This window comes from Anser anser (assembly GCF_964211835.1).
Source record: "Anser anser genome assembly, chromosome: 7".
NCBI classification, from domain to species: Eukaryota; Metazoa; Chordata; class Aves; order Anseriformes; family Anatidae; genus Anser; species Anser anser.
The window spans coordinates 35,717,381-35,726,323 of NC_139727.1; positions in this window are offsets into that span (position 1 = coordinate 35,717,381).

The window sequence follows — 8,943 nt, forward strand, 5'->3', positions numbered from 1 at the left end:
CTGTTATTCCCTCAAAACTTCTGAGAAAAAAACATCTTTAACATCAAACATAAAAATTCTTGGTAATGCCATTAAATGGTCTCATTACAAAAAATATTTAATGGAAGAATTTTCATGGTAGCTTTTATTTTTCTTTAGCTAGTAACAAGCTAAATTAGGCATTGCCAATTAGGAAACAGATCAGAATAACTCTGTATAGGCGGAGTATGAGTTCCTCACTGGCAGAATAATCATAGCACTTATTCTGGAAGAAATTCAATTTGTGTACACATTGAATATTCAAGTACTACTAAATGCTCTCCCTCTTCCAAAATAGTAACATTGTGAAGAAAACTGCCTATATACTTATCAGACTAGTTATTTTCATGCCTGCTGCTCCCACAGCAATGTTTTCCCAGCTTTGACTTAAACACGCAAGGCTGTTGCCAGGCACGTATTTCTGGCAGCAGCTTTCCTGGCTAGATGCCTTGTATGTTTTAGAAGTATACACGGGATAGGTGCTTCAAGTAGCTTTTTACAATGCATTGCAAAACACAGAAGGTTGAATACCTTGGGAATCACTGGAAGAGTCCAGCTGTGGGATTGATATAGTCAAAGACCTTCACATCAAGAACCCGTGTACCCGGCAGGAACCAAGCTCTTCGTGGTCAGCACAGCCGCTGGCAGCAGCAGGAGGCATGGGCAGAGGTGCTGGATACCAGTGGTGGGGGCAAATTCCAGCGTTGTGCCCACTGCTGGGGGCACCGTGTCACGCTGAAGTGGCTTGCATAGTGCCCTGCATATACCCAAGCCGAAGACCTGATAGAAGACATATTTCTATAGCACGGGCAAAAACGACTCCTGATGCAAGCCGTCTGTGTGGCATCGAGGGTTGCCTGTATGGGAAGCTGCAAAGTAACTGGCAGCTCACCAGGAGTTCGCACTGCTCTGTATGTCCTGTAAAATTGACACCATGTCTGTGTGATCCACACCTGATAGACTGAAACCTTGGCACAACATACGCAGATCAGCAATGCCTCCTAGTAAAGTCTGTGGGCTAAAAAAGTGAATGAAACTAGAATACGCATCTATAAATGTGATCACAAACATTTCTCTGAGAAGAGCCACTTCATTTACAGCAGCAATGCGAAACAGAAATCTTCTCGTTCAGAGATAGATATTTTTTTAAATATTACATTACCAAAATGTTTTAAATATTGTCATATGCAAAATGACCAGCTATCTCCAAACCCAATCAAAACAACACTCAAAACTTAAAAATACCTCTTCACTTAAAAATACCTTGCACTAATGAAACTTCACACAAACTCTCCTCATTTTTTGCCCTTTAAACCTTGTTTTTTGCCTTTTTTGTTTTGTTTTGTTTCCCTGCATTGTCCATTTTTTTAGTTAAAGAAACTTCCTTTTGAAAAGTAACATGAGAAAGGTCATGCCAGAAGCTATCCAGGTCTGGATATACAGATGATATATAGAGCTATATACATATATCCAGATTGAAGAGTGCAATTATTTATTTCATGTGTTTGGTTATTTGGGCTATAATCTGTAAATCATGGGCATTCTCTGGATGATATGATGGTTTGCAGTGTTTATTGCTACACGAAACGATGCAGCATGAGAGATGAGTTGCTGCAAGACATAGAAATGGCATTGGACTGCCCATTACCGACTAGCATCAATAATCTGCATCCCCATCACAACTGCCGTGTCCCTGACAGTGCAAGCATTATTGTTAAATGCAGCAATAAATAATCATAATAATAAAAAACTTGGAGGAAAAATTATTTCCTGAGTTCAAGCTTCCAAGTTTGTATTAGTCTGGCAGAGGCCACGGAACAGTGAGTATTCGAATACCGTTCTGTGGAGAAGGATGTAAGATTTATTCAGAGGTGGTGAGAGGCACGTAACAAGGTGGGCAGGACCCACTTGAACTGAAACCTGCCAGAGTGCTGTAGTTGTGCCAGATCAAGCCATTCCATTTGCAGAAATAACTCAAAGTTTGTTTGCTTTTATTCTACCTTTCTGTCAGTGTTTGGCCACTTTATATACATGAGTTTTGGTAATACTGTCATTTAACTTGAAAGACATGACAAAATAATGTGAATTCTAGAAATCACGCTTAGGCATCCCCAGAAACTAACTTTACAGCACTGGTGCTGTAACCACTTGGTTACACTGGAAGGACTGTAGGCATAGTATGAAGAGCTGACCACGGAGTTAATTTGAGACAAATGACTCCAAAATGACCCACTACAGAAATGCCTAAGAAGGTTCTTAGGCCTTTCATCTGTGAAACTAAAGAGGCTTTTGCAAGGAACCAGCATTAGTTCTTACACCAGACCAGTGTGTTGCAAAAAACCTTCACCAAGGCTGAGGACAAGGTCAGGGAAATGGCTAGGTACAATCCACTAGAAAATGGAACATCAAGTGACACAAAAGTTGTCTTCTTAACATGAGTTTAAAAAGAGATAGGCTCATTTCAGCTTCAGAGACATGTAAGGTCCTGGCAACTTGCTGTATTGCATGAGACTTAATTACATCCACATTCAAGGAGAGAAGCACTTTATAAGGCACTTAGGAGCTGACTTAGATGCCTTCTCAAAGTACATACTAGAAACTAGTATGTAGTATGTAGTCTAGTAGGTTTAAAGACTGACTCGATATTCAAAACGTCGGATAGCACTGAGAACTTCTCTGGAAACACCATTATTCAATTACATTTTCCCATTAACAATTACTTTTTGAGATTTGTTAATTAGCATGTCTTAATCTGTTTGTTATGTACCTTGATGCCTCTATGTAGCTCTAATTTGCTAAACAGAATGTCATTTAGTATTGTGTAAAGACAATCATTCATTAAGTACAATGGCCCATTTTACATCTGCAACTATTTCTACCTGCCAAAGCAGCATCTCCTTGAAAACAAAGTAAGGTCTAGCGAGCAGACTTATTTTCCATATAACTACTTCTTAGGCACTGAATCCTATGCAGTCTTTTTGTTAATTTATTTACAGATGATATTTAGTTGATGGACGTAAAGTTATGTGATTCATCATGATATTTTCAAGTGAGATACAGCAATTCTTACCTGCAGCTGCTAGCACAGGAAATCTCAAGGATGCTCCAAGTCAGCACCCCTCTGTTGCAACAAACCTATGACCGAGAAAGGGCTCAAAGCATTAGGAATGAAATGAAGAAGTTATCAAATGATAACACAGCCAAACGAGAAATTAAGACAGCATTTATAACCTGTGGTCAGCCAATTATCTCTGTTTTCCAGCAACACTCTGCTTATTCCAGTGGACAGCCGATGGTACAAGAACATTCCCTGCAAACGGCTTTCACTAACTGTAGACTCTAGCAAGGATTTGTTTGGGACTAGCCTCTTCATTTATCTCTTTGTAAGTACAGCTTATCTTATAGAACTCGTTGGCTTGCATACCTTATTCTTAATTACATACAGCAAGTCTGGAAGCTATACGGTGGCAGTGAAATTTTGCAGAGACGCTTTGCTAACTTGTTTTCACCTCATCCTTTTTTTAGTTCTACAGAACTGCATTTTACAGATTTATGGAAGAAATGAAAACAGCAAATTTCCAGGTTCCTAACCATTCCCTTACACCACTGCTGTTCCCTGCATGGTAGAAGGAGCTGCCCAGGGAGGGTGGCTCTCTCTGCTCAGGCAGTGCAAGCAACTTTGTGAGGCTGTGCCATCCTGCACAACAAAGAGCAGCGGTGGCACCACACTGCAAGACATGGGGCAGGCCCGCTCAGAGCCTGGGTCAGAATCAGAAGGAAGCAAATGTGCCTTCATGCAGTCTTTTCTCTCTCTCTGACATCCTCACTTCAGCAGCAGGAGGGTTAGTCTTGAGAATCCAACCTCTTTTAAATCTAGTCGCTTTCATTTGCCTTCCTTTGCCGATCGAATTACCCTGCACAGCCTGTGCAGTGACACTTAAAACAATTGTAAACACGGAAGCTCCGGATGTGTAGCAGAAACACCAGGAGCAACGTTCGGAGGGCTCCTCGTGACTGACACCCAGCCCTTGGTCAGGCAGACTCCCAGCCTGGAGCTGAGCACAGAGTTAAGGAGTAAAACCAGGAAAGAAGTCTGAACTTACATCATGGCCCGAGAACGTGCTTTCCACTCCTGACCTCCTTGTTTTCTTTTCCTTTGAATTCTTCCCCAAAGTCCTAATCCTTCATGAATGAAATGTAAATGAGATGTATTTATTTTATCTGACTCAGCTTTAAGGCCGACATCTACAAGGCTAATAGTCCGAGCTATTTGAATTTTGCAGCTGATGAGCATACATACATAAGTATTCACCAGCCTCTCTCCTCACAGCAGACACGCAGGAGCTCAGAGCCAGGTCAGGATGAGAACTGCATTACGTAAGCTAATTAACAGTAGCGCATAAGAACATGGAAATGGAACAGTCAAATGATTCAAAATAAAATTAAAAAAAAAAAAAAAAAGGAGAAAACACAAAGAGGGCTCAGTTTGCTGCATTGAAATGGCCTTTTATTTTAGCTGTACTGAAATGCTCTTTTATTTTAACATCAGTTACTTTTTTTCTAAGAGGAAGAAATCTTACTACAGGTCAAAACCGGAAGAGTCGGCCTTGTTTTTTCGTGTAGCTCATCGACCCAATCAGCTGTGCTTAAACACCTGGTTGTAAAGACAGACAGCACTAGGAGCTGCAACTAAGAAAGGGCCCCCGACATTTCAGCCTTCTGTTTTATATAAATGCTCCCCCCTACAGCCCAGTTACCTCACAATTTGAGCAGGAGGCTGTGAGAAAGTAGAAGATACCTTAATCAATCGCTCCCACGTAATTCCTCAGAGCTGAAAGTGTTTCTTACGTGGACGTATAACTTAATCAGGAAGCATCTAGAGCCCTTACACATCTAAAGGTCATTCCACCAAAAATAAACATAAAGATGCTGCCAGCTTAATGAAAGTTTAGTTCAAATGCCATCCAGAATTTGTCATCTATTTGTCAACTCTAAGTTTGCAATGAGAAAACACACACGTATCCTAAAATAAAATACAACCTTCTGTTATGCCACACTGTTCCTATTTGATCATAGTCTAAACTCTGAAAAAAACATGGGATGTGATCCCACGGGGCTAACAGGAGCAAAATGTGATCTGACAAAATCAGTGAGCTAAATGCATAAATGGACTGATGTAGCCTTGCTTTCCTGAAGCTGACAAAAAGGAACTTTGAAGACCTTATCTTTGACTAAATTGGAGTTGCGTTAAACTGAGCGAAAATGATCTGGGAGAACACGGTTCCCTGGACATCTCACCAGAAGACATCTGCATGATGTGCAGAAGGACAAGACCCCAATGTCCCTTTTGTTCCTGTGCAACAAGGGCAATCTTAATGAGAGGAGCCAATTCCAATGCACTTTTTTTGCCCAGGACATCACTGAACGTGAGGTTACAGGACTCAAGTTCCAGCAGGTTCTTGCCAGATGTACTGACAACCGTTGCGTTATTTTTGCAAAGCAAACCATAAAACACATAGCTGCTGTAACTTCCATCTGTTGCAGATTCCCCACCACCTGGACCGCATGATTTTCTTAAATCTGCGTACCAAAATTACCCCCAGCTTTTATTCTTGCAGTTGCAGAGGATATTGTATCGTGTAATCAGACAATGCAGAGCTGACATTAGGAGGAAATTCTTCACTGTAAGGGTGGTGAGGCCCTGGCCCAGGCTGCCCAGAGAAGCTGTGGATGCCCCATCCCTGGAGGTGCTCAAGGCCAGGCTGGACGGGGCTTTGGCCAACCCGATCTGGTGGGTGGCATCCCTGCCCATGGCAGAGGGGTTGGAGTTGGATGATCTTTAAGGTCCCTTCCAACCCAAGCCATTCTGTGATTCTAGGATTCTAGGATTCTAGGATTCTCTGGTTCTATGGTTCTCCGGTTCCATGGTTCTTTGATTCTATGATCAGCCTTTCTTTGCCTGTTCAGAACCCAAAGACAAGTTATTCCAAACATAAGACTTGATTTATTTTTAAATTTTTTTTTTCATTATGTATTTTTCATAATCATTCAACGTTTTTGTTAATTATGATAAATGATGACAAACAATACTGTATTAGGTTCCTGTGTCTCCTCTATACTCTCATTAATTGTGCAGTTAAAACATGTCATACGAACGCGCTGTGCTAAGAGGGTACCAGAGAGGGCTGCATTCTCATCTCATCAACCTTGCATCAAAAAATCCAACAGAGATTTTGTTTCTAAGACTTCAGTCCCGGAACAGGCAAAAGGAGGAACTGCATGCATAGACGGGTGTGATTATCAAAGCAGGACGGGGATTCTGTGCAAAATTCACCCAGACAGTCTTTGACGAGCAAGCAAGCATGTGTAATCCTGCAACCTCAAATTCTCTAAATGTATTTGGGAAATCTAGCTGCTTTCATGTCAAAGAAAGAAAATGATACAACGTGCACTTGGCCAGACTCTACCAGATGACAGTATCCCACACTGAGCGTGTGTTCAGTCTGAGGGAACCTGGGCCCAGCAGGGCTCAGCCGTGCAGGAGCCCAGTTTTTGAACTGTTTATGGCTTTTCTGGGATCTAAAATGCCCAGTGCCTTGTAGTACCAGGTCTTGCTGCCCGCTGGGCATTACTGCCATCTCTGTGCACTCAGCTCCCTTTCTTGCAAGTTCTTCCTGGGTGTTTAGAGTTGGCATCGCTGCCGGTGAAGATGCAGAGCTAAAAAGCGTGGTAAGATATGGAGAACTTCAGTCCCAGAACTTTCTGCTCCCATTGATTAAAGAAGTGGAGGGTAAAGGCTTAATAAATAATTTTCAAAAGAAAAAAATTATACCTTATTTGGGATGGACTTATATTTATTTTACCTTTAATTTATACCTTATTTGGGATGGAAACTATATTTTCATCAACGTGTTTTAATGTCTCAAAAGTAAACTCATCAAATATACACACGGAGCACACTTACAGGAGATAACCCTCACAAACACCATTAACTTTAAAAATACAGCTGTGCCTGATTTCACCATGACAAGGATTAGTTGGTCATTTCTAGTCTCTTTTCCTCTCCCAAGCTGCTGCTGACATCTTCACTGGGCAAAAATGCCACACTGCGTGATAGGAAAGTTCTCAGACGAGGGGAGACACAGAAAATGCACACGCAGTGACCTCGTGGTATGGAAGTGATCTCTTACTGGGCTATAAGAGATAGTGGCTAAATCTCTGAGTTGGGTAAGAGCCAAGAGACTTGAACCAAGAGACCTGAACCAAGAGCCAAGAGCCCTAAGCACGGGGTTATTCCAGGATGATACTCCAGTTTTTATAGGCAAAGAAGAAAAAAAAAAATAAAGATTTTTGATGAAGATCTCTGACAGTTAAGAAATCTCAACAGGTTTTGTGGGATGGAAAGAGAGACCTGGGCAGCTGACTTGTCCTAAGCCTCTGGCACCCTCGCCTTGCTAAAACCAGCTCTTTTGGCAGCTGTGGAGCTGCTGAAGAAGCTGCTGAAGTGATCTATTCCAGCGGATTGCCCAGCCACAATCTAGCACTGGGGAACAAAAGGAGGGCCTTGCTGTCCTGAGGCGTAGCAAGGATCTTTCCGTGCCTCTGGAAATCAGATCCACTGCCCTTCTGCTTTGCACAGTCTGTAATTTGTTTAGTAGACTTGATATTTAAACCACTAAAGCACACAGAAGAGATGACCTGCCAAAAATAAAATAAAATATGAGAATACAGAAGGAGATGAGAAAATGTGTAATATGCACTTAAGAGACAAAAATCTAGTTCTCCAGTGCCCTGGACTATTTAGAAATATAAACAACGGGAAAGGTAAAAACTCTTGTTCTGGTTTAAAACAGCTAAAGATTGGAAATGATCTTTTCACAGTCAAGATCTACTACAGTCAAGAATTTAGGGGGGAAATAGACTGTTACCACCGCTTAGAATTAACAGCAGTTACGCAAACTCTAAAGTGTATGTCAAGTATAAGCACAGCATCATCTTGTATTTCAGCAAATGGATTAAGTTTGGAAAGAAATATTCCCCTAGCGCTGCATTGAACAGGTTTTGGGCATTATCCAGGTTTCAGTCTTCCTCTGAAACCCTGGAGACGCGGTTCTGCCTCAGCCAGCTGAGCAGAAGTCCCAGGTTACCCCGCTGCCTATCAGGCATTATTGATCCTTCAGCAGCATGGCTGAAGAAGATACGTCTGATCAAGAGCTGCAGATTATTGTCCTCTGTTCGAATTTAAAAGGGAAAATCATCCATCTGCAGGCTGCGGGCTGCAGCGTAGTGGAGATGTTTCCTTCTGCGCCCCTGCTGCAGGGGCTGCAGAAGACAAAGTTAACAGACAGAAGCAGCAATCGCTTCAGCCAGCCTGTCCAAATTCACATGTGAACGTGAGTCAGAGCGGCTGCTAGAGGTGGGGTGTTTACCTGGCCTACTCTGTCATCATATATTCCATCAGCAAGGAAATTAGATTATAATTAGAAAATGATCATAATGAGTAGGATTCACTCCTCTGATCAGGAGACTTGTAAATGCCGGCTCTGAATGTTCTTTTTTTTTTTCCTTTTTCTTTTTCCTTTTTCTTTTTTCCCTTTTCTTTTTTACCCTTTTTATTTTTCCTTTTTTTTCATTTTCCCTCTTTACCTTTTTTCTTTTTTCTTTTTCCTTTTTTCTTTCTTCTTTTTCCTTTTCCTTTTCCTTTTCCTTTTCCTTTTCCTTTTCCTTTTCCTTTTCCTTTTCCTTTTCCTTTTCCTTTTCCTTTTCCTTTTCCTTTTCCTTTTCCTTTTCCTTTTCCTTTTCCTTTTCCTTTTCCTTTTCTTCTTTCTTTTTTTCCAGGAGCACATAGACCAAGATTTTCTGCTTTGACTTCCTTAGTGCTTAAGTCTCTGTTAAAACTGACCTTGACAATACTCAGTTTTTCAT